This window comes from Triturus cristatus, chromosome 7 (genome assembly GCF_964204655.1).
Source record: "Triturus cristatus chromosome 7, aTriCri1.1, whole genome shotgun sequence".
Lineage (NCBI taxonomy): Eukaryota > Metazoa > Chordata > Amphibia > Caudata > Salamandridae > Triturus > Triturus cristatus.
The window spans coordinates 1,794,755,550-1,794,782,220 of NC_140590.1; the positions used below are offsets into that span (position 1 = coordinate 1,794,755,550).

General features: G+C 43.2%; 1 pseudogene; it reads right to left on the bottom strand.

Annotated features, from left to right (window-relative positions):
- Positions 1-9,059: 9,059 nt before the first annotated feature.
- On the bottom strand, positions 9,060-9,985 carry LOC146813170 (olfactory receptor 5V1-like; annotated as a pseudogene).
- Between the last annotated feature and the right edge of the window lie 16,686 nt (positions 9,986-26,671).

Sequence of the window (26,671 nt, forward strand, 5' to 3'; positions counted from 1 at the left end):
GCACCTGCGCGCCAGGAGAGGTACTTGACCTGCTTTTAATTACATTTTGGCAGTCCACACGGCACCCCTTTACACTGACCTGCTCCCTGCTGACGAGAGGCAACTACCTCGAAACATGTGTCCAGGGATGGCTAACGCAACACATACTGTTCTATTTACATTTCGTGGCATAGGTGTACACGCCGTCGCCACTACATTTCCCACAGTCCTTTGGGGCAACTTGCTGGTGTGACGAGCAGTGTGCGACCTACTTTTTCTCAATCCCTTGATTAGAGAACAGGGCTGCAGATTGCCTGAAATGTTTGAGATCAAAACTAAAAGAGCATGATCCTCATGGAGTTGATGAGTTGTGGGAACTTGATGAATACACAGTTTGTGAGGTCACTGATGGAGTAGTCAGTGAAGATGAGTGGAGGCATGGTTTGAATGAGCATGATGTCCTGAAGGAAATAAGAGGGAAGAATACAACTCAAAAAAGGCATGAGCAGGGTGGGTTTGAAGTTTTGGATGGTGATGCATGAATTGTCTGAGAATACAGGAATGCTTTGGTGAGGTACTTAATTGATTCCTTATACAGTTGAGTCACTATGTCCATTTCGGAATTTCAAAAACCAGGGAGAGAATCAGATTTCATTTCTGGTGGCCGGAAATAGACAAGCAAGTTGAGAGGTGTGTCAGAGAGTGCTGGAGGGTTGCTGTAGTGATAGTAGTTGTAAAACTAGAGTGCAACCTATGATGGTAAGAGACGCCCTTGTGAGAGCATGGCAAGATGTAGCTCAGGATATCGTGGGTCCAGTTGCAAGCAGTGCTGGTCAGTGTTACATGCTGATTCTAATGGATATGATCTTGTGGTAGCCTGAGATTTGCATTATGCAAAGTGTGGAAACTTGTAAGGTTGTTGTATTCCTTAAAGATATTCTCAGCAGAGACGAGTTTCCAGATTATATTTTGAAGGACAACGGTCTCCAGTTAGTGTCAAGGGACATGGAAGAGTTTCTATCCTTGAGGGGGGGTAACACATCATTTTTTTTGTCTCTATCATACCGAGGCCAACAGGGTGGGGGAGAGCTTTAACAGGGTTTTGAAGGAGTCTATTTAAGTCAGCAGGGCACAGAATAAGGACTGCAGGGAAGATTTGTGAACTACTTGCGAGTGGCTCGCCAATGCGACCACAAGTTTTGTATGGGCAACTGAGCATGCTGCATTAAACCAGCGGATTAATAATGGCTCTCTGGGGGCAGCTGTAAGTGTGAGATTTTTTGAGATAGACCTGCAGATGTTTACGGAAGCAGATTGAATCACCCCAGGGCCCAGGCCAACAGTTAAGCAGATCATAATGGCATCTGTGGAATCCTAGACTATAGTTTGATTAAAGGTCGCTGGGCCAACCTTATTCCATTTAGTTTTAGGCCCTTATTCGAACAGACATCTAATTTATCAACTCTTTTGGGCTTTGAGAGTTGGAAAAGGAAGTCCAGGGTGATATGAAGAGGGTTGTGATCCCTTATGAGCAGCCAAGAACCTCAAAGCCGATCAAGTAAGGCAATAATTTAGTTGATCACAGAATACGGTCGAGGGTGCTGCCAGCATCGCTCCCTGTACAGGTAGGGACTAGAGAAATACTGGGGCTGTGGCCATCACTCAAAAAGATCATACTTCATTGTTAATTAATTCATTGTCCATAAATGGAATGTGAAAAATGTGTTGCATTTTAATTTCAGTCATTGCACAATCTACACTCTCATTTGTCAGATAATTTACAAGGGTTAATCTTGAAATCGCCGAACAAAATATTATGAACAATACGTTTGGATTCTTGAAAGAAGTCCAAAAGAAATGTGCCCAATTGGTTGATGATATCCCTGGTCGACTGGATAAAAATGTTATATTAGAAATTAATTAACAAAATACCAAATTGGGCAGGGAATGAAAAAATAGAGACCAGAAAGTGAGGTGAGTACCAACAACCATATTTTTAAGTCTGTGGCTTTTACAGAAAAAAGGCTGGCTAGGCCTCCTTGTGCTCTGACTGCCTTAGATGCACTTGTGGGTTGGATGAAAGCATGAAACTCATCAATACGGCAGTCTGTTGTGTTTGTGCTGGTATCTACAATATTCCATGAGGCAATACTAAAAGTGTCTTTGCACAAACTTGGGGTTAAATTACCGGGCGGGCTTCATCAATCTGAGGCTGGCCTTTCTCACAGGGTCCAGGATTATGGTCATGTTGATGTGTTTGAAGGGCACAGGTTTCGCTAATGGCTGGTGTGTGAAAGAGTTCCTGGGTCAAACACGGAGGCTCTGTTTCCTCAGTTGGGATGGTCATTTTTATGTGGCGTCAAACAATGTTTTCTAATGTGGCCAAAGCTTCAAAGGCACTTCTCGTGGGGATGTTATGCTTTGGAGTAATTGGGCTAAATGTGGGAGGGCAGGCAGTTGGCTCAGCACTATTGGCCTTGCCACCATTGGTGATCTGAAATTTACTATCAGACAGTCTTCCCTAGACTCCTTTATCCAAAGGCCCAACCAGGGGCTCTTCTGACCAGCAAGATTTCAGACACTAGGTCTGACATCCAGCCTGCCTTGATTTTGAGCCAAAAACTCACTTTATTTTTTTGGCCTTGAAAGTCCTCATAACTCATGCCAGAAACAGTTAGAATAGAATTTCTTTCTAAAACCAGGATACAAGGGGTGCATTGAAGGGGGATTCGGGGAAGGAGTGGGAAGTTTAGCCAACTTTTGATGGTTCTCTGTTCAGGCAATTTGGTCCTAAATCCCTTGGCAAAGTATTCAGTGTGATCAGTTGCACAGAGCTCAATCCAGATTGCTTTGCGGCCAATTGCAGCCATAGGAGCCATGCTCTTTCACCTGGGGTTCAAAGTTAGAAGGCACCTCTTTGTGTTGAGGTCTATGGCTAGAAACAGCCAGGTTGCTTAGTTTTGCTTCGATTTTCCCCAACCGGGCATAGATAGAATCAAGCTTGCTAGATATGAGGACTGTAATAAAGATCTTGAGCTCACTCGGCCTCTTATTTCAGTTTCTCATTCTGGCAGCTCTTTTTCTAGTGTGTGTAGCGAGGTCTCTTGGACTTTGAACTAGCTGATGTGGCTTTTCTTTCCTGGCTTGATCCTGTTTGTATTAGATGTCTCTCTTGGAGCAAAGGAGATAATGAGTCTTTTATGGAGGAGCACTGAACCCCTGTTTTTGTGATACTTTTTTGGCGCAAGACACATTGCATTTGATATTTTTCTGTGATTTTTATTCACACCCTCAGGTGTACATTTATCATCCCTTTGTTTAGAAGCAATCAATTCACACAAGTAAGGCCCGCAAAGTTGTTTTTACAAAATTTAATCTATCCCCATTATCTGTTTTGGGGTCGCAAGTTTTCTTTCAGTGGCATTGAGACATAGGAACAAATTATTCAAAGATTAGTGGGATTTCTTCTGACTTCATCATATAGGTTACCATCTGCACACAATTGAATGTGGTGTTTATTGTGAATGTCTGAGCCTGATGAGGCTGTTTCTACCCAATGCACCATGGCGCAATTACTTAATAGGTCTTTCAAGTAACATTTTCTTGTTAATGTTTTAGACTGTTTTTATATTTGTTATAACAAATATGTCTTAACCCCTTTTCTTATCTAACATTCTTTCTTTCATATGGACATTAAACAATGTCAGACTTAATGATGGGCCCTGCAGCACTCCACATCCAAGCGTCAGGCTTCTGGAAATGTAACCTGTTTCATAGACCTGGTAAGTCCTACCCTCCAGAAAACTATCAGTAACTATGCCACTCCTAAGTCTTATTATGAGGATATCATAGTATACCTTATCTAATGCTTAGCTTAGGTCTAGAAGAATGATAGCGACTGAGTCACCTTGATCAAGGAGTCTCTTAGATTCCTCAACTACAGTAAGAAGGGCAGTTTACATGCCATTAAAAGGTTGGAAACCTGTCTGAGTAGGGTGGACTGGATTTAGATTTTCAAGAAACTCCAACAAAGTCCGATTAACATAGCCTGTTTCCAAGGTAGGGGGACTTGGCCAGTGGAAATAGAAGGGTTTATCAGCTCAAAAAGGGTTGGGAAGATTGCTTCCGCAGCCTTAATTAGAAAGCATGGCGATGCAGGATTGGATGGAGAGCCTGATTTTATTTGAGCTAGGATTTCTAGGAGCTTATCATGGTTCAGAGCAGAAAATTCTTCCAAAAAATGCTCGGCATAAGGTGAATGAATGTCATCAATTGAAGGACTTCCAAGGGAAGAAGAGTAGGAAAGTTTGTCGTACAGTGTTGTATTTTTTAATGAAAAAAGCAGATACGTTTGTTACAGCGCGCTGGTGAGGCCTCAGATACTATGTCAGGAAAAGAAGTTTAAAGCACATTTTTAGCAATTCGAAAGATTTCATAGGGGGCAGTTGGCAGCGTGAATAATTATTTCTTCAAAATAAAGTGCATAAGCATTCTTTATTTCAATCTTAGACATTTTTATAATTTCTCTGTAATGATGTTTGCTTAACTCACTATAATCTCTTCTCCATTTCCTTTCCGCCTTTTTGCAATTTCTGAAGTTATGGGGAATACCAAGATGAGGTTATCTCTTTAAATCACATATTACCCATTCCCTTTGAGATAACTAAATCCAAAGAAGATTCAAAGCAGTGAGTAAATTTTCATTGGCTGAGTTAGGATTGGAGCCTAAGTAGACTTAGAGTCTTTAAAAACTTGAAGCCATAGTTCTAGTGGTAATTTCGAACAGGTACATTATAAACTACTGCTGTTTCTAAGATGGGTAGATTGTATCTCTCTAGCTCAGATAATTGGAATCAGATAGTGACACTTAAATAGAGTCCAACACTCTTAGTTTATTGTCGTTGGAAAAACATGGGTCAAGTATATGTCCTTTACAATGAGTTGAAATTATTACTTATCGTGTCAACTGGATGGATAATAAGACTTGAAGAAGCTCAGAGGTTTGGGAACACAGTGGCTCTTTAAGATGTACATTGAGATCCCCTAGGAGGAAGAATTTGGATAAGGTACTCGCAAGATTGGCGGTGATTTCTGGGAGGAAATGCAGACACTTTCTATTACGATGAAGCTGTTTTTCACATTGGGGCCTTTTGAAATTTGCCCTCATTGCTGTTTTTATATCATTTTAATCACAGTCTTGATTGTTGTACTCTATGACCTGCATTTTTTGCTTCTACATTGCATGACGCTTTTATGGATGTTATATGCCATTGAATAAAGCTTGTCTGAACAGATTGATTGATTCATTGATTGGTTGTATTCCAATAGTGTGTGGGGAGATGCACAGCTCTATACCAAGATTGACCTCACTGATGGTGTTCATCCTCTGGCCCAATGTGTATCTGAAATCAGCACAAATATATCAAATGATCTCAAACTATAACTAGAGAAACTGACTTCCTCTTACTATCATCTAACAGTTCTAATGCCTTCCCTCTAGCGTGGATTATTAAATTACAGGCATTAAAAACATATGCCAAAATTGTAAACTAAGCTAATTTAATGATTGCCACAGTAGACACTGCACTTAATATCAAAGAAATCCTGCAAATCGTTAGTTTGAATTGGAGCTGCTCCACACCCATCTTGATTTTAGGATGAATTTCTGGCAATAACCCTCAAAGAGTACACCCTTTTAACTTGACTACTGCAATCTTGCTTGATCACACTGAAAGCTAACCTATGGTCTTCTAGCAGATTCATCATGAGAAAATGCCCTTTATTTTAACTTCCTACAAGAGTTGACACTTACATCCTGTCCCAACTATAAATCAGTCCCATTAACAAGGTCCTTTTATTTTTCACAAAAACTTATACAGTCTGACAAAACCAGACACTTAACAAGCACATCAATAAAACCCTGGCCCAAATTTACTCTTTGTTATGCAACGCAGTAATGTATTGTGCAAAGAGCAAAAGGAGCACAGCACCAGATTTAGCTAGCGTCAACTTTCATATCACCATAATATAAAAGAAATTGAAAATCGATTTGAGTACTCTTGAAAAACTGCGCCAGTTGTTTCTTATGAGGACAACTGCCCATTACATATCTAAAAATAATTGAATGTTCTCCACTATATACAACAGATTAACCTGAGTAATATTCTGATTTAGATTTTTTGAGTCAAAGATAATGTACAATTTATACCATACTGTATTCACTCCAAATCAGTTCAGAGGGATTGTCAGAACAATGTATTTAAGACCAGGTTTTGTGGCTACCTGTACTACCGTATTAGATGATTCGGTGAAGATATTTCTGATTATATGAAAAATGAAAAGTCATTTCTTTAACTAATTGTGTGTTTGTTGTTTACCTTTCCTTTGTGGAATATTGTTTCATATTTCTAAATCATTCAGTCACTGCTCCTTTCGGAGGGTATAAGCTGCATATGTGGAAAACTCCAATTTATGTCATTCCAATACAAAGCCTGAGAACAAAGGTACTAATTTACTTGTCATGCACATTGAAGCATACATGATGAGCTGTTCCATGAACACATGAATTAATTGAAAATCAAATCAGCTGCTTTACAAATATATTTTTGACCAATAGTGAATTAGATCTATGTGCATTAACATAGTAAAGTATATATTTTACATATAACATCTACACTGTAATTATATACAATTGTTGCAAAAACATAAAATACAAATTGTTAGAATTTGGGTTACTGGTTGGTTTGGGTGTGAGCCCTGGTTGAGCAGCAACGACTATCCTGGTAACAGTAAGCCACAAGCAACCCCCATTGTAACCTGTGCTCAATCCCACAGAAGCAAGGCACAGAGCAATGTATTTGTGCAACACTTCAAACAGTAAAAAGGTGAAAACACTACACAAAAAGATCTCACAGAGGGTAGATAAATAGAGCAAAATATAATAAATACAACAAAACCAAAATTGCAAAATTCTAATCAGTAGTACCAGAGTTATTCATTTTTTAGAGAATAAAATGAAAAGTTGCACTTAAAAGCATAAAGCGTCAACTGTGGCTATCTGGTCATGTTGGACAGTGTCTAAGTCAAAAGTTCCAGCCAACTTAAATGGAGCCCAGGTCAGATACAGTCCCAGATTAGTTTAGTTGAAGGTTTACCATCCTATGTTTTGTGCCAAGAGTCATGTTCGTGGTGGAGAGAGTCTCATATTGGCAAGAGAAGGCCAGGTGTCACAGTCGGGTGGGATTGTGCTTCGCGTTTGCTGTCCCCTAGGGGTGATCAATGCATGCTGTGAAAAGAGACAAGCTGGTGTGGGATTGTGCAGATTGACGGTGTGAGTGGTGTGGTCTCAGTGTGAACAGGCCTGTTCCAGTTATAAAGAACGTTAAAGCTTAATTTTAAAAGCTTGTGACCCACACCAAGGGTCCAGGACCTGAGAGGCACCGCATGGGGTCAAAAACTCACTGAAGCTGGGTCACAGAGCAGGTTAGGAAGGCGTTTATGTCCCTGAGGCTTAGATCAGGAGAACAGCAGACTGGCCCTTTCAGTCACTCTGAGGTCCCGTGTTCAAGATGAAGTTGCAAGTCCTCCATTGGCAAGAGGGCGGCAGTTCAGCACAACAGGGCAGCAGTTCCTTCAGAGCAGTTTAACATCAGAGCGGCAGTCTTTGTAGCAGCACAGCAGTCCTTCTTCCTGGCAAAGTACCCACAAGTCCAGATGTGTACTGAAAGGTTTGTGCCTGAGGTCCTTCTTTTATACCAAGTCATGCCTTTGAAGAGGGTAAAAGCTTCTAGAGACATGCCTTTGAAGTGCATAGACGCCCTGTCTTCCTGATCCCGAATACAGACTAACTACCGGGGATTTACAGACCTTTGTGTGGAGGCAGTACACAGTCTATTCAAGTGATGGCCCATCCAGTCACACCTAAGCTCTCTATTGTGTGTGGCCGTCTAGGAGACATACACAAAGCTTAACTGTCAGCTACACCCAGTCATGTGACCAGAGACAGCCTACAGGCACTAAATGTTGAAGACAAGAAAATGCAGACTTTCCAAAAGTGGCATTTTCAGAATTGCAATTTTAAATCCGACTTCATCATACATTAGGATTTTAAATTGTGTTTTTCAGAGAAACCAAACATGCACTAGTTATCTCTTTCCATTTGAAATTTGGACTCAAATGTAATAAAGGAACGTCAGTGTTATACTATTAGAGAGCTAGGCCTTGCAAGTGTAAAACAACTAATTTATGAGTTTTTCACTACCAGGACATGTAAACTAAAAGTACATGTCCTCTTTTTTAAACCAATTACCCAGTTCTTCTGGCTGTCCCGGGCCTACCCTAGGTGTTCCTTATATGTACTAAAATTAAAGGTTTGACCCCGGCAAAGTCTTTACTTTGTCAGGTAGAAATGGCAGTTGAAACTGCACAAACAGGCTCTGCAAAGTCAGTCCAGAAACATGTTTAAAGGGGTACTTAAGTGGGTGGCACAATCAGTGCTGCAGGCCACTAGTAGCATTTAATTTACAGGCCCTGGGCACAGGTAGTGCCACTTTACCAGCAGTGGCTTAGCTAGGGCTTCTGACACCCAGAGCGATTACTTTAATTTGCCGCCCTGTGACGGTAAATGCAGAGTGGGGGCTGAAGACCACAACAAGTGGGGGGTGCGGGCTAAAGACCACCGTGAGAAGGGGGGTGGGGGGGTGTGTGCTGTCCCCAAAAAAGTGATGCCCGGGTCCGACCGCACCCCCCAGCAATGCCACTGTTTACCAGGGACTAATAAGTAACTAAATATGTCAATTGGGTACACGTTATTGCTGCCATGGTTAGTGGAGAGAGCACAAGCACTTTAGCACAGTCCTAAGGCTTTCAAAAACAAATTCAGCACAAATTGGAGGGGGGAGGCAAAATGTTTGGAAATGACACACACACACACACACACATATCTCAATCAACACTAACATATGACAATAAGAGAACAATGAAATACAAGCCATGAACCATGGCAGACCTTTGATTCTTTCTTTCTGTGTTCTCGTCTTTTAAACAAATGTGACATTTAAACTGAGAATAATTCTTGCAGTTTATGCTTTATTTTTTGTCCTCTTTAGAGCATTTTTAAATTCTTTGTTTTTCAGGCTGTATATGATAGGGTTACATAGTGGAGTAACAGTGGTGTATGACAGTGAAACAATCTTATTGTAGTTCATTGAATATGTTGAAGATGGTCTTAGATACGTAGAACACACAGACCCATAGAATAAGATAACAACAATTAAATGGGAACTGCATGTGGAGAAAGCCTTTATTCTCTGCTGCATTGACTGGAGTTTTAGTATGGCTGAGATGATGCTGATGTAAGATGTGATGATTAAAAGAAATGACATCAATGCCACTGTAGCCCCAAGAAAATAGCTCAATGCCTCAATAATGAGAGTGCTGGTACAAGAAAGCTTCAGCAGGGCTGTCACATCACAGAAGAAGTGGTTGATCTCATGTGATGCACAGAAGGAAAGCCCAGAAATGATTTCTGTGTGTGGAATTACATCCATGAGACCAAGTACCCAACTTCCAGCCGCAAGTCGAAAACACACATCCTTATTCATGATTGTTGTGTAACGTAAGGGATTGCAAATGGCCACATATCGGTCATATGCCATGACTGCAAGTAGAATGAATTCTAATGTCACCATTGCCATGAAAAAATATACCTGCAGGAGGCAATCAGGGAAGGAAATATAGGTTTTATGTTCAAAGAAGTGGGCCAGCATCGGTGGGAAAATATTGTTGTGTAAAATATGTCAATAAATGACAAATTTGTAAGGAAAAAGTACATTGGAGTATGCAGATGTAAAGTGCCATATATTATTATCATTACAAGAAGATTTCCTAATAGCGTTGTTGTGTAAATCAGAACAAATGCAACAAAAAGAGGAATTTGCATCTGTGGATGATCCGAAAAGACCAATAGGAGAAAGCCTTCTGCACTGGTCACATTGGCTGCCTCCATTTCTCCAGTGATTCAGCAGGCTTGGATTGAAAGATACCCTGGAAATAAGAAAACATTGTAAATATCAAGGATATTACAAGATGTGATGTGAGGCCAGAAATATGGGACATTTTATATGTTTATTCAAAAGAAATGCATACTGGAAAAATTATAACATTTCTCCTAGTGGCCTGGACTCGCCAACAGTGTCAACATTTTGAGTTACTCTCTGAATGGAACTCTGTGAGATGCCATCTTTACTTATCAGAGAAAAGGCGATGAGTATGTATTCAAACATAAATATAACATAAAAACCCACTTTGAGATTCAATCAGATGCTGAGTTCCCTGTGCAAGTAAACTCACAGGTTCTCCTCATGACTCCTGCCTCTCTGTATTGAAGTACAAACATTAATAAACATGCATTAGATGATTGTGTTCAGTGGCGGCTGGTGCATAAGCACTAGGGCATAGACCCACCAACAACAGCACAGAGAGTAAACATGTTTTCTGCATCTCTGCTTGAGCAGCAAAAATGAAAACAGATCAGGTGCTGGATCTGTCATTTTGTTAGTTTATATTTTTTAAGCATATAGGTTTTCTGACATCACAAAGTGCACAAGTCATAGGCACAGCGACGGCTAAAGCATATGTGAGGGGCTCCTTATATTTCATCCACATTTACAATTTCACAATATATAAACAAGCTGAGCATGGTCAGTGCAGGAGAGGCATGTTAAAATAGGTTCTGCTTAAGCAGTAATATGATTTTAGAAAAGTCCCCCAAACCCAGCCAGAAGCCTGGAGAGTGAGAGACTGAGCAAGCGTCAGCCGTACCGCTATCCTGGCATTGGATAGGGCTGGCAACAGGCCGCTTAGCAAAGCAACAAAGTGGCCTACACTTATATTTCCTGCCTGGAAAAATGAAGAGGAACCATTGAAAACAGGGATAGAATTGTGTTTGGTAATTTAGCATTATACCACACTATCAGACTGGCTTAGCTTAGGGTAATGTGTAAAGTATTTATTCTGTACCAAAATGCTAATTACATAAAAGCACTAAATGATAACAGGCCCAAACCAAAATAGAAAAATAGAGAAAGTTGTAATGAACAAAATGACATTAGAATAAGAGAAACCCAATAAGAGGAATCAGATGAGTTATAACATAGCACCAAAGTATGAAAAACATCAATGATAGTCTAGGCGCACTTTGAGTCCAACGAGGTGGATCCCAACTATGGATGCACCAAACGCGATGGTCGGATCAAGGATTTTACCTTCTGACAGCCTACAAAATGGAAGTCAAAATCTCTTAGCGGGGCAAGGCAGTAGGCTGCAAACAGCAAGGTACACTAAAGTCAGACAAACATTCAGTGAGGTTACACCAAAGCAGCTGGTTTGGCAGAAACCCCTCTATGGGGAAAAGTAAAAATTTCACACCCTTGCAGGTCGATGCTTTAGGCAGAAGCTTTGGCCGCCTTCTCTCTAGTCGTGCTTTATATGTTGGAAGTTAGTTTCCTTTAGGAGCACCAGTTCCTCAGGTGAGGTGAGAACAGGGCTCTACAAGGCCAGGGATGTTCTCGCCGAGGTACTGCTGAAATAGTTTGCTGTTGCGGAGATGCCTGGTTTTTTTTAGCCGAATGAGGACGTGTCTTCTCTGGATTGACTCTGGCTAGTTGGTCCCAATTCTCCAGAGGTCGGCTTGAGTTCCCCTGTCACCATACAGGAGGTCAGTCCACTGTTTCAAGGAGTCTACCTCTTTATCCTGGCTACAAGAGGGTGCAAGTCAATTCCTTCATGACTTCTCTCAGTTCATAGCAAGCAGTCTGCCTTTGCACTTATGCAGGTCCAGAAAGTGTATTGTGGATGGTGCCATGGGTTCCTTTTTTAAGGTTGGCACCAGCTAGGGCGTAGAGGTGATTCTCGACTCCTACCGAACAAAAGCAGTAAAAGTTCCTAGGGGCAACTTTACCCACTTCTCAGCAGTTCCTGTTTTCATTACTGCAAACAATGCCACAGTGCATGCTACTCTGAAAATGTAAGTGAAGAAACCTTTCCTCTCTTGTTCAGAGCCTATGTAACCACCCAATGTTTTTTTACAAGTAAATGAGAAGTGTCCTCCTCTGTGGTCACTCAAAACTGGCTCTGGTGTTAGCTTCCCTCCAATTTGGGATTGGAACCAGTCTTGTCTTGAGGACAAAAGGTTGCTGTGAGAAATTGGGGTTTTGGTTGACTGGGGTGTGAGCGATAGTAAAGCAACAGCCACATTGTTCCTTGCAGGTTGAACCACAAAAATCCACTAAATCAACCTGTGCTTAACCCTGAGTAGCGTGTAACAAAAAAAGCAGTCAGGCCTAACTTAGAGGCAATGTGTTGAGTATTTATGCAGCACACAAAAAAGCAAAAAAAGAACAAAAGACAAGAACATTCTCAAAGCAATTTTAAAAAATCGAGCAAATTATAATAAATTATTTGACAGGAAAATGACAAAAATCTAATCAGTAGAACAATATATATATATTTTTTTTAATTTTTAGTAAAATCTACTGCCTAAAATGTCAAAGCACCAACATTTAGTATGCAAGTCTGGATCAAAGATGAAAAATATAATCATCCACAATGGAGTGGGTCATATGCAAGAAGTGGATTGGGCCTGGTAGGTGCTTATCTTTAAATTTAGAATAAATTCTGAAAAAAAGTGTCTGAGAATGTATTTTTAGTGGAGCAAGGCTACAAGAGATGTCCAAGGAGGGAGAGTTGTTGTCAGATGGGCTTGAGTCTAACTGCGGAGAATATTTCCATGTTCAAATATACCTGTTGAAATGGAAGTCAAAATCCTCCAGCTGGACTAGGCAGAGAGCAGTAGCCAAAGACCAGTTCCATGAGGTCAGATATCCCTTTGGAAAAGGACGGCTGATAAGGATTTGATGCTGTGGAGAAGAATTTGGCGGGAGAAGCCATGAGGTAAATCCAATTGGTAATGCACCTCAGGCAGATAGGCAAGTAGTTGGTTCCAGTCTCCTTCTGGTTTTCAGACAAGGTTTTGGCCAACATTTCTTTAAGTCCTCAGTTTTGAAATTGGTCATTTAGCCACCTTTAGCAACACAACCAAGGACCAAACTCTTGTGGGATACCTCTTGGGGGTTCAGGACTCACTCAGATTGGGTCCAGGTGCAGGCTCAAGATGGTGTTAACCTTTTATGTCCATCTGGCTCTGAACAGACAGACAATAAACTAGCCCATGGAGTCCCTCTGGTAGGACTGGGTGCAGGTGAACATATAGGGCTTAACAGAGGTCACAGGAGCAGGAAGTCCTCTGAGAGGCCGTCATCAGGTCCAGTACTTAACTGAAGAGTGAGTCTCAAGGCCCTATTTTTCACCCTGGTGCTTTTCATCTAAAAAGGTGAGAGAAGCTCCTGAAAAATATTTTGAAGTGCATGGACTTTCCTGACTCCCCTACCCTGGCTTCAAGCTGGTTGCAGTGAAAATGTGGGATTGTTAGGCCCTTTGTGTGAAGGCATAGCATAGGCTATTCAGTTGTAAGTGGGGTTGTCTTCAGCTCCTTACCCATTCCACCAGAAGGTGGCTCATCCAGGCATACCTAATCCCTCAATTGTCTGACTGTTGTGCAACCCAAGACAGTCTACAGGCACAAAAAAGGCAGCTTTCTTAAAGTGTTATTTTCAAAATTGTAATCACAATCTGCCGTTCGACATTCCAACTGGCTTCTCTTTACAATTTCATAGATACCAAACATGAAATTTCAACCTGATCCCAAATTAGAATTATAGCTTATTAAAGGCAATAAGGAATCCCCAATGTTATCCTAGTGAAGGGGTAAGCTTCACTGTAGTGAAAAATTAAATTAGGAGTTTTTCACTACCAGGACAGGTAAAACTTAAAAGTACATTTACAACAATTCAATTACACAGCACCCAGCTTTATGGGCTACCTAGGGCATACATTAACGGTGTATTAGGGGTGTCATATATTATAAATGCAAGTTTAAGGCTTGACAAGCTGGCTTTAATGGCAAATTGACATGGCACTTTAAAACTGCATTTAAAATGCAATGGTAAACATGGGACATGTTTTAAAGTGCTTCATAAGTAAGTGACACAATAAGTGCTGCAGGCCCACTGGTAGAAATGAATTTATAGGCCTCAGGTATATGGTATACCACTCTGTAAGGGACTCATAAGTAAATTAAATATGCCAAGTAGGTGTATGCTAATTAAGCCATTTCTAGGGGGTCAGCGCAAGAACTTTAGCACTGGTTAGCAGTGGAAGAGTTCACAGTGAACAAAAACACATTTCATCAAAAATAGGAGGTAAGAAGGCAAAATGTTTGGGGGAAGGCCATCTTAATGCGGCCTGGCCTAATAGTTGCCTGATCCAGGTCTCAGCTTATGTTTACTTTGTGAAAGAGCAAGCCTCATAACAAGTTAATAAAGATTGTGGGTCCCCTCTTGTTTGTCTTTCTGCAAGGGATGGAAAACACCCCCTCAAAACCAGGCTTAGGGCTATGAGAAATTTGTTTAGTTTGCTTTCTTGTAATTATGCTGAATGATGGCAAGATTACTAGCGAATATGAGAAATTCATATCTGCCAATTCCGGTTATAATTTAGTGTAAAATGCATCCTTCCATCAAGTTTTGGTGCAAGAATGCATTTAAACAAGTGCACCAATAATAACAGCTCTGTGCTTTCTTTTGTTCCTGTGCATTCTTGGGGCTGCATTCTTGGGACTTTTTTATGGGAATGACAGTAAATTCTGTGATTCACTGTAAATGTGTACAGCAAGAGGCACATAATAACGTGAAGTGGCATAGTGGGGGATTTAAATTTCACTAAGGTATACCCAGGTCATTATCAGACAGCTTTGGAGTGGTCTTCCCCAAGTGTTATTCCTATTTGCCTTACCTTGTTGTAGATTTCTTTCTGTTGGCCTTAAGACTCTGAGCACTTTACCACTGCTAAACAGTGCTAAAGTGAATGTGTGTCTCCCCTAAAACATGTTCTGATTGACTTCTTCACTGTTGGCATAATTAATGTATCTATAAGTTCCCGGTATAGTGCACTACATGTCCCGAAGGCCTGAAAATTAAATGTTCCAAGAGGGTCTTCAGCACTGATTGCGCCACCAACACAAATAGCAGTTTAAACATTTAAACATGTCTCACGCCTACCACTGCAAAGCCTGTGTGTTCAGTTTTACCTTCATGTCAACTTGGTATTTAAAACTCCCTAACCAAGCCATAAAATCCTCTTTTATTGCATATAAGTTACCCCTAAGGTAGCCCCTAGTAGCCCATAGGACGGAGGCTGTGTATTTAAAAGCTGGGACATGTATTTTTAAGTTTGTCATTTCCTGGCAGTGAAAAATCTCCCAAATTAGTTTTTTACTACTGTGATTAAGAAGGAGTAGTTCTGTCATGCTTCATTTTATTGGAATGGTAGTGCTAAATCATCCTTGGTGGTAAAGATGAATTTACCACTGCCCTTTTAAAAAATGCCACTTTTAGAAAGAAGGATTACTAAGAAAGTGAAGGAGTGCACTCTAATTCCGATACTTTTGTTGTTCACAATATTTCTGTTCCGACGAAGGGTGCACCCCAAAGCTTAATGGTTGACTCACAAGACTAAGATTTTGACATCGGAGACACCGGAAGAATTTACATCAGAGAGCGCCTTGAACATACATGGACGTTACATTTTGTACAACATGGGATTGCTGTATTTTATTGTATTTTGTTTAATCAGTCATTTTTTCATGTTATCACTCGTAGTCTAGTGGAGGAAAATTAGTATGGTTGCATAGGCAGGTATTTTAGGTATGTCGTGGTGTAAACACTTGTTGGGGGGTGAGGGAATTTTGAAACGTGTGATGAGAGATCAGTGTGGTTTGTGTGGAGTTTCGTGTGTCTTGTTTGGGTATAAGATGTGATGGCAGTGGTGAGTGGAGGTTGTGTGTGTACATATGATTCTGATTGAGGGTTTGAGTGGGTTTTGAACGAGATGCGTGCAATGGAGGGTTGAAGTGCCAGTAGGATTTTTTGTGTTGGTTAAGCTAGTGCATTATGGGTGTTGTGGTATTTGGAGTGTGTGGAGCGACTGAATCACATGGTTGGATAGTTTAGGTTGATTGAGGACATGTGAGTGGGAGTATTATTCTTTATAACGGTTCGTTTGGGTGATCGTGAGAGCATTTTTTGGGAGAGTCAGAGAGGAGAACATCGGTCGGATTAAGAGGAAAGGCTTGTGTTTGACAGGTAAAAAGTGTTTAGAGATAAGGGAAGTGTTCATTTTACTTAGGGTGTTTGGAATAATTGTGGGTTGGTAACAGTTGGTGGATTGCAGGAGGGGTGAGCGCGATTATAGCGTTTCACGTTTTTGTTAGGACACCACTAGGGGGTTGTGAGAATAGCAGGGTATTTCACATTTTGCTTGTGTTTGAATAGTATACTTGTGTGGCGCAATTGGTACAGTTGATCTTGTTGTATTTTGCCGAAACCCCTGATGAAGAGCCTCCGGCTCAAAATGCATTGGGTTAAAGAAACAAGGCTTACGTTGGTGTTTATTTAATTACACGTGCCGTTGTTTAGAAGCCTGGAATGGAAAGCAGCTGCATTTGAAAATGTCCAATAAACATCCATTATGGAATTTCGCTGTCTCCTGGATATTTACAAGCAAAAGATTGATTAAAACGATGCTTAAAAAGTAAAATTTTTGACAAAATATGGATGAATGCAATGTACTGGTAAGGGAAAAGGTCCAATTCAAAGCAGTGCGCCAGTCTTGTGCATTAGTTACGTGCCTTTGTGTTTTCACTTTTAGAAAGATGGCATTTTTCTGCTTTTAGCTCTGTGTGCCTGTAGCCTCTCTGGGGTGGGTAACAACTGGACTTTGTGCATTCCCTCTAGAAAGCCACACACAAGGCGAGCTGAGGTGTGACTGGTGGACCATCTGCATCCTGATTGGATCATCCTGGGGAGGATGGGAGGCAGGAACCAACAATTATACCTGTAAAGGTGGTGTCCTGCCCCCACACAAATGACTCTATACCCCCCTGTAGTGAGTCTGGAGTCAGAGCTGGAAGGGAGGACCTCTGTGCACTTTAAAGTCCCTCTCTGAATTCATCTCTACTTCAAAGGCACAACTGGGTATAAGTACTGGGTCTCTGACCCCACCAAATCAGACACTACTGGACATGTGAGGTGCTCTGCCAGGAAGAAGGACTACTGCACAGGTACAAGGACAGCCACTATGCTGGACTGCTGCTCTAGAAGTGCTGTTTTTCTGCTGTACTGTTCTGCTTACAGCTGTCCTCTGCCTTGATGAGGAAGAACTGGACTAACTTACTTGAACCCAGAGTGATCCCCAAGAGCATGCTGGCTTGCCTCTGGTTTTACAACTCAGGGATATCAAAGTCTTACGCCCTGCTTGTGTACCTCATCCATTAGAAGTGACTCTGGGTTCTACTCCAGTAAAACCAACACATGCTCGGCTGTGTGAACAGAACTGATGCACTGCCACTGTTGCACCAACAAAACGGGCGCTTGGAACCAGCGCATCACCATCAGATAACCCCAGCATCAGTGCTGCTATAGTGAGAGATGAGATATATATGTATATATATATATATATATATATGTTCCCAAAAAGCCTCCGCGCTTTGAAGCAGCACTCCACAGGAAATAGTTTATCCAAACTTTTATTCAAACACGAAGCGATTCACCAGACCTGCATTTTGAAATCCCTGACGCGTTTCAGTGCACACCTGCACCTTAATCATTGGGTGGGCATGTTGTAACAACCGGAACTGGACTGCCACGTATTATTTCCCCTTTCAAATGCATGTTTTCCCTGGTGAAAAGCATGCTGGGCGCAGTAGTCCCGATTCTTCCCCCTTGGTGGGGTCCGTTGCTAAAACACATTTATTGTCTGCCAATGTCAATGTCCATTGTATTCACAGCCCTCCGGTGGGCTTCAGGTCTGCTTAATCGCCTCAAATTGTTAAGATTTCCTGCGCTGGAACAGGCTGTGATATTCACAGCCACACAGACCTTCTTCCAATGATGGTGGCGGTGCATGCTTCCACGGCCGGAGCAGCCGTGCATAACATGTTCCCAAAAAGCCTCCACGCTTTGAAGCAGCACTCCACAGGAAATAGTTTATCCAAACTTTTATTCAAACACGAAGCGATTCACCAGACCTGCATTTTGAAATCCCTGACGCGTTTCAGTGCACACCTGCACCTTAATTGTGAATACAATAGACATTGACATTGGCAGACAATAAATGTGTTTTAGCAACGAACCCCACCAAGGGGGAAGAATCGGGACTACCGCGCCCAGCATGCTTTTCACCAGGGAAAACATGCATTTGAAGTGGGAAATAATACGTGGCAGTCCAGTTCCGGTTGTTACAACATGCCCACCCTATGATGAAGGTGCAGGTGTCCTGGCGGCGGGGGTAGCATTCCACCCTTCTAGAGGGAGAGACATGTTCCCACTGGTCTACCCGGTTAAGACTTTCTAAAGCCCTGGCATCACAAAATGGATGCCACTGCCACAGACGCGGGTCTGGCCTCCTGCTGCTGACTGAAACTCTGGCAGGGGAGGCCTGGACAATAGGTTTCCTGTCCCAGGGAGGTGTAACCACCTCCCCAGACAGGCAGATGTGTATTGGGGCTGGGCAGGAGCACTCTCTGGTGCTTTGAAGTCCTGCACTGGGGGCACACTTGGTGTCCCTGTGCATAGTCCAGTTCAAACCGGTTACAGGGGCTACTTGCCCCTGTTCTGGCGCGAAACTGGACAAAGGAAATGGGTGTAACCACCCCTCTTTCAAAACCCTCACATAGGTTGGTCTGTAGAGTATGTCCAACCACCAAACTTAGTATAAGTATGGGAACCCAGTCCTCAAGACTTTTATTACCCTGGACGAAACTCTGCAACGTATATTCTGGACCTTCGACTTTCTATTTCAACTAGAAGACGGAAAAAATCTCCCTTGGGGTCAAGGAGTGACTCCCCTGCTTGGCAGGCACCAAAGAAGCAACTGTCCGGTCTGCAATTCTGAAGCACCCGCTGGACGCTGAAGTCTCTGCATCCCCAGAGGTGGATTTCCAGACTTCCCCGAGGCTACCCTGAGTCCACAGCAAAGCTGAGGCCCGTGGCTATTGTGGGTGATGTGGTACCATGACCCCTGGACACTGTGAACTTTTGCAGCTCCATCATCTTCCTGATCTTCCTTGAAGTTGTGCTTTGGGCTCAGAGTAGCCCAAGCCTTGAGCACCTCCTGCACCGAAGATTGCTGGCCTCCACTCAACGAGTGACCCGTGGGCCAGTTTCAAGTGCGACCGCTCAAGGCACCTTCGCGATCGCTAGCCCGTTGGCAAGTGGGTCCCCACGAAGGCGACTCCTCTTCTGATTGGGCTTTCCTGGTTGCTCCAGATGTACCCCAACTTACCCTTGCTGGGTGAGTCCCCCAGACCTTGCTGGTCTGAACGGACATCCTTTCTCTGATTCCAAGTGACTTGCCGTTGCTAAGGCATGTTGGTTCCAATCTGGTCGCCGACACCGCAGCACTCGACAGACTTCATGGGTCAGCTCGAATCCAGCTCCTGGTTGTCATCGGCGCCTCCTGGACCTCGTGCCTGAAGAGTCATGACACCCATCAACTCACCTGAAGCACCCGACATCTGTGTGCATTGGTCCATCTTGCCCCTGGTCACTGGCAAGTGACCCAGACTCTATCCCCTCTGCTTTCAGGTTCCTTCCATCCTAGATCCAGGCTTGGATCTCTTCGGACACTTCTCCTCTTCACGGCAGCCGCAGTTCTTTGCCAGCTTCCATTGCATTCCTGTGCCAGCTCTAAGGAAGACTTTTGCAAGCTCTGCTGTTCCCAAAGACCCCTGATGCTGTGCTCCTGAACCAGTAAGTTCATGCCTACACAAGGCAGGCAGAAGAAAATGAAAGACAGATCACAGATACTGGGCAAGCACTTGCATGCTCCTCCTCAATAAAAAAGCTCAGATTGACACAGTAGACCCTTGAACTGAAGAGAGGTGCTTTGTGTATTGATGTGCTCCTGCAAAAATACAGAATGCCGTCACTCACAGTGAAGCTAGCCAGTGATTGAAATGGGGTGTCCGGCTGCTTTATGCTGTATGATACAGTGGGCGGGACAACAGTCTGAATGACACAACAACAGACTAATGGATTGAGAGAGCTGGCTAAAACCCACCATAACTAGGTATATTATATATACAACCTTGGCTAATGCCAGAGCTCAAAAGGAAAAGATGTGAAAATAGCGCTGAGCTTGATGTTGCCCATTGGTTGATAATTATAAGGATGACCCGTTTTGACAAATTAATTCCTTAGAAAATATTTACCTCCAGGACACTGTGTTATCAGTGGTGGCATGATTTTTCTTAAATATCAAAACTGGAGACTACCACTACAAGAAAACAAGTGGTGCTAAGCTCCTAAAACATAAAAAATGTTTATAGTGCTCTCTACAACTGCCCTGTCCAGGATGCTGCACACACTCCCCCTATGTCCATGTGAAACATCCAAGACAATTTCTAAGATCAATGTTTGTTGCACATCAAATCACCTTAGTGGCAACTTTTATCAAAAGTGATTCACATTCCAAACACTGAAAATTAATATTTTAGATCTCGTTCTAAGTATTTACCACCGTTTTCATTTTGATAGTGAGTACATAAATACATTAAGATAGATAGATAGATAGATAGATAGATAGATAGATAGATAGATAGATAGATAGATAGATAAATAGATCATCCTATTTCTATTTAATTCAACACTGTTTCCATCCTGCCTCACCACTTCACTTCCCCAACACCAACCCCTTACTCATGACTAACTGTAAACCTAAGTATGCAGTACTGCATCAAACGCTGAATCCAATCTAAAGTACTAAATACACACTGCATAACACAGTCCCTGATTTCAAGGAATTGTCTCTCCGTGACACAACCTCATCTTCACAAACAATGGTATTAATCTCCACTATGTAAAATCCAATGTAACACAAGACCTACTACCTACGAGAGGTGCCACTGTAAACTATAGGTCCGAAATGGCCCTGTGACTTTACTTGGTCATGTTCATAGACATACCTTTCAAAACCTCATTCATGCCTCTCCTTGACCTATTTTTACCAGCCAGCTGCAAGATATTCCACCTAGACAGAACTACAAAAACAAGTGGTGGAACAGCTATTATTTGGATAACATCATCAACTTGCACATTAACAGATAACCTTTCATCTACAACCTCCCAGTCTCTACTGTGGACTTTGGAACCACCTTACATTCTAAAGCTTGAATACGTGCCTTTTATCATCTGTCTGGAAGGAATAACATAAGTCTTAAAGAATTTATAGTGTGCAAAACTACTCCTCTACGATTACAATGTAAGCACTTCTGAAAGAGATATTTAATCTTTCTTGGATTATAACACAACACAATACAACACAAAATATTCCACCGCTCGCCGCTCGTAAGTTCCACAATAACATGTTGGAATCAAATCAGCCATCTCCCCTTGATGTTAGACAACAACCATGCACTTCCCACACTTATCGAAATATGGTTCACACTATCCACCTTGCTTTGGCTTGACTCCTTCTTCCAATCATCTGCAAGACAACAACGTAGAAAAAAATGATAAAACTAATAGCGGGGTAGGCATTACTTGTAAATTGCAATTATTGTGCAGACTGACAGATAGCCTTTGAGGTAAGACACAGGGCTGACTCCTTCATCTGGACGGAGGAGCATCTCCCCACTGCTTTCTCGCAGTGCAAGAAGCAGAAACATTCAATGGCATTATAAATACCATTTTATATTTCTTCTTCTCACACTGTGAGTAAGCTTGACGGTTTAGTTTGGGCGGGCGGTCCTACTTTTTGCAGGGGAGGAGTGGCTTGACCACTCTGAGGGCGCTGACTGTTTGGTCAGTCCCTGGGCTGACCAAACTAGTCTTACGCACTCTGCCTTTTCTCCATGTAGGCTGCATGCAGACTATATGGAGAAAATGGCCTCCCCATAGAGGCCTGTGTGGTTGGCATCCTAACCAATCACCACGCTGGCATTGTAGCATTGTGATTAGCTTAGGGGAGGGGAGGGAGACTTGCGTGCTTCCTGTGAGGAGTAGACACAACGCGGGACCGGACCGGGCCGGTGAAGGTAAGTTAACTTTTTTTTAAATTACCCCTCCACGTGCAACCTCCTTCCCACGTGTCCCCCCCCACTTGCGAGTCATGCTGGCCACTACATTGGGATTGAACACACTTTGAATTAGAATTGAATCTCTAATCACCCTCTGCCAGAAATATACTGTTTCTAGAATTTATAACATCTTGACATAATTATAACACATAAGCACATCTTTCTTGGGAATGGTAATCATCCTTGAAGCAACCTGATGCATGCTTACACCAAAAAGGTGCTACAACTGACTTAGTGATTTCTGAAGCTGGTCCCATCGGTACTCTTAACCACATACATGCCACTTGGTGAGAGCGCTTCCTCTTTCTGCTCAGCATTCTTGATCGATCCCTGTCCTGTCATATAAGAATGAGAAGACACTAACAACAGTCAGAGAAATAAAGTCATTGATCACAACAAACTGGACTCTATGATTTGTTCTATCACACTCAAGACATCTCCCTCTATTGCCCCCACTGAACTACTCAATCAGTGCAATGATAAAATATCTACAATAGTTAGTAATCTTGCTCCAGATGAATGCAAATACAAATTTCCAAATATCAGCTCACTCATTCACCGAGATTAACCAGGAGAATAATAAACTCTTCTTCCAAACTCACATCCCTTAGCAAGGGAAGTGTGAGATGGAACCCACCATTGCTCGCGGCATGCTTCGCGGGGTGGCTTCTCCACTGATGACCCGGAGAGCGTCCAGAGTACAGAAGAGGGACAAAAGAGTTAAAAGATTCCTCACCTTTTCCACGCAGGAAGGAGGAGGTCCCTCGTCCGGAGTACGCCAATCTACGAGCTCGCTGGGACGAGAAAAGGACCGTGCCGGGGAATGGAGTGAGGACTGGTGGGTTCCGTCCAGGAGGAGCACAGCCGCCGATAGTGAGTAAACGTATACAGTTGGGGAAAAGGAAAAGGGGAGGGAGGGGGATGAAAGGGAGGAAGTTAAGAGCCAAAAGAGGTCGGGTAATTTAATTAAATCACTAAGCTGGAGCACAGAGGATTGGGCCCTAGGTAATCTGGCTAGCCCATGTGGTTTGAGTTTTCTTTTATTCTTTTTTTTTGGGGGGGTGTTTGGACATTGTGTAATTGTAACTAAAGGAAGGGGAGTGGAGAAGAGGGAGTAAATAGTCCCCTACCATCAATTGTACTCCACTACCTATTAGTCTATCTGTGATACCTCTTGTACTACTGTGTGAATGTAAAGCAGAGAACCAACCGTCCCCCCCAACGCTGTCCAACAATCACTCCTCTCGCTAGAGCGTATGGAAACCACATATAACACCTTCTTGGGTATGGTGAAGGGCACTATCCTAACTCTACCAAAAAATAAAGCTACGGTACTCACCGTCCTGGTATCCCTTCTTGTTTTATTTTTTCCCCGAGTATCCTGGGGTCCCCCATCTGGAAGAGAGAACCTGTGGAAAAGGCAAAAGAGGAGAGCAATAAATAAAAGGCAAAATTGCGGATCACATAAAGCCTCCTAGCTTCTGCTCCCCCCATCCCTCTGACAGGAAGCACAAGTTACAAAAGTTCATTTAACATTGAAATTCTCCATCCTTCACCTTTAAGCATAAAGCTAAAAGGGGACTCATATATTCATGATACCACTGAGTTGGGTAATATTAAACATCTGCTATTCAGAGCCAAGATACCCTTCTGGGTGAACGTGCGCTATACAAATACATGTTATGTTAGGTGATGTTATGTTACAGTATGTTATGTTGGCCAAACACATGAATCCACAGCTTCCCCACCAGAGTTCCTGACTGCAGTGACCAGGCCACTTTACACCCAAAAACCACGAGATTACCGAGGACATTGACCTTTTTGCACTAGAAAGGGAACAAAATCCTTTCACCAGCAAAGCAAACTCAGTATCATAGTCTACCTGTCGTCTAAAGGATATGGGTATGCCCTCCATTACAACCATGTGCACCATCAAGGCCTCCTTACCAAGAAATGAATCTCTGATCTCATCAGCAGCAGGCTGGACTACGGCAACGCACTCTACGCAGGAATCAAAGCCAAACACCTACGACGACTACAGCGCATCCAAAATGCCTCCGCCCGACTGATCGTCAACGTCCCCCACCGCAGCTCATCACCCCCCACCTGACTAACCTACACTGGCTCCCCGTCGACAAGAGGATCACCTTCAAACTCCTCACCCACGCACACAAAGCACTCCATGACACCGGACCAGCCTACCTGAACAGCAGACTCAGCTTCCACACCCCCACCCGCCAGTTCCGCTCCGCCAGCCTTGCTCTCGCCTCCGTCACCCGCATCCAACGAACAACCTCCGGTGGCAGATCCTTCTCCTACCTCGCCGCCAAGACCTGGAACACCCTACCTACCCACCTACGGCAGACCGAAGACCTACTCGCCTTCAGAGGACTCCTCAAGACCTGGCTCTTCGAGCAGTAGCAAAACTCCCCCCCCCCCTCTCAGCACCTTGAGACCCTCACGGGTGAGTAGCGCGCTTTACAAATACTATGATTGATTGATTGATTGATTGATCTGAAATGCCTTCAAACCCATGTAAGACGTGCTCCCTCATTTCAAATATTCAAGACCAAAGCCATGGTCGCTTGTGAAAGCTGCTCCAAACTGTGCTCATGTCACTGGTGCACTCATGTTGTACTGATGCTGACCTCAGGCATAGGAAGCGTGTGAGTTGCACCACTGGTCGACACCTGGCGATGGATCACAAATCATTTGAGACTGGAACTGCTGCATGTCCAGGTTAGTAAATTAGGTTTATGGAGGTGGGGACATCTGACAAGAATGCTGGTGCATACATTCTTGTGCGGCATTTTGTAATAGTAGGCGTGTGCCTTGTAGTTTTCTATGCGGCTGCATTTTTGGTACATTTTTGCAGTTATGTCGTGTTGTGCTGCAGTTGAAGTGTTATGTTGCTTTTACGGTTTGTTGTGTTGTGCCTGTTATTTTATCATTTTGTTGTCATCTTGCTTTGTGAGTATTGTGTCATCATTAGTTGAATGCTATCGAAGTGTCCACAAATGTTGCAGCACATGCGTTTAAAGTTCCTGAGACAAGCAAACATTTACACCTGTCTAAGGTGGTGAAATACAGCACTTCATCTCTTCAGCTATTGAAGACACCAGTGAGCCCACCACTGTGTCGGAGCGTGTCTCAAATTGTCACTTGCAGTGCTTACCTTATGTTATAGGAACCATGATCTCAGCTTCATGTCACCAGGCAGAGCTTTGAATGGACCTCTGTCTCTGTCACTGTCCTGACCACGATGTCACCCAGGCCCTCACTGTCCTGACCACCACTTCACCCAGACCCTTACTGTCCTGACCACCATGTAACTCAGACCCTAACTGTCCTGACCACCACGTCACCCAGACCCTCACTGTCCTGACCACAATGTAACCCAGACCCTCACTGTCCTGACCACCACGTCACCCAGACCCTCACTGTCCTGACCACCATATGACCCAGACCCTCACTGTCCTGACCACCATATGACCCAGACCCTCACTGTCCTGACCACCACGTCACCCAGGCCCTCACTGTTGTGACCTCCACCTCACCCAGACCCTCACTATCCTGACCGCCACATCGCCCTGACCCTCCCCCACAACTGCAGCATATTACCTGGCACCTTTCCCATGTTCCTTACTATTGCACTGCAGTGCAATCTGGATGTTTAATCACCATCGACTACAAAAGTGCATATTGTTGCGTGGCCTAACTTATACTGATGGCACCCACAAATGTAATAGCTCCTGCTTACGCACTAGAGTAACTCTTCAGTGTGTACCGTCCACCTGCCGGTTAGTGTCATGCCACCACTGTAAACCGCTGCTCACTCTCCATGCTCTAATGCTTTTATCCGAGGTCAGTTTCAGGGCACCTACCTGTGCATGCACTGAGCACTGGAAGGAAGTATGAGGCAACAAGGCTCCTTAATATGCTTGTGCTGTGACTATATTCAGTGCAGAGAGCAGCTCAGATGCAATGTATTGTGCTCTGCAAGTTCAAAACGCTTCTCTTTTTTCTTATAAAATGCAATCAGATACACATGGGAAAGAACCCCTTCGCAGTTTATTGCTGGAATAGAGACACATGTGGTGTGAGAAGCACTCGTAGATTGAGTCGAGCTTATTCACAGCAAGTGATGTATGAATGCATCGTTTCAAGAGCATTTATAAAGATATCTTTTGCAGACGCAGCCCTTCACTGAATGTGTCCTGTGTGTGATGTGACAGTGGGAAGCCAGGGCTAGGAATGCAGGCAACCGAAAACATCCACAACACCCCACTACAACCGTCACTGATATCCTACACATATCCCTTACAAACCACAGCTGTGCAGTTACCAACAGCACCTCGAAGACAGTCCCTACATGTGACATCCCCAGGAAGTCTGCACAGCATCCGGGTCTCACCCAATCCACACACAGCGTCCACATGC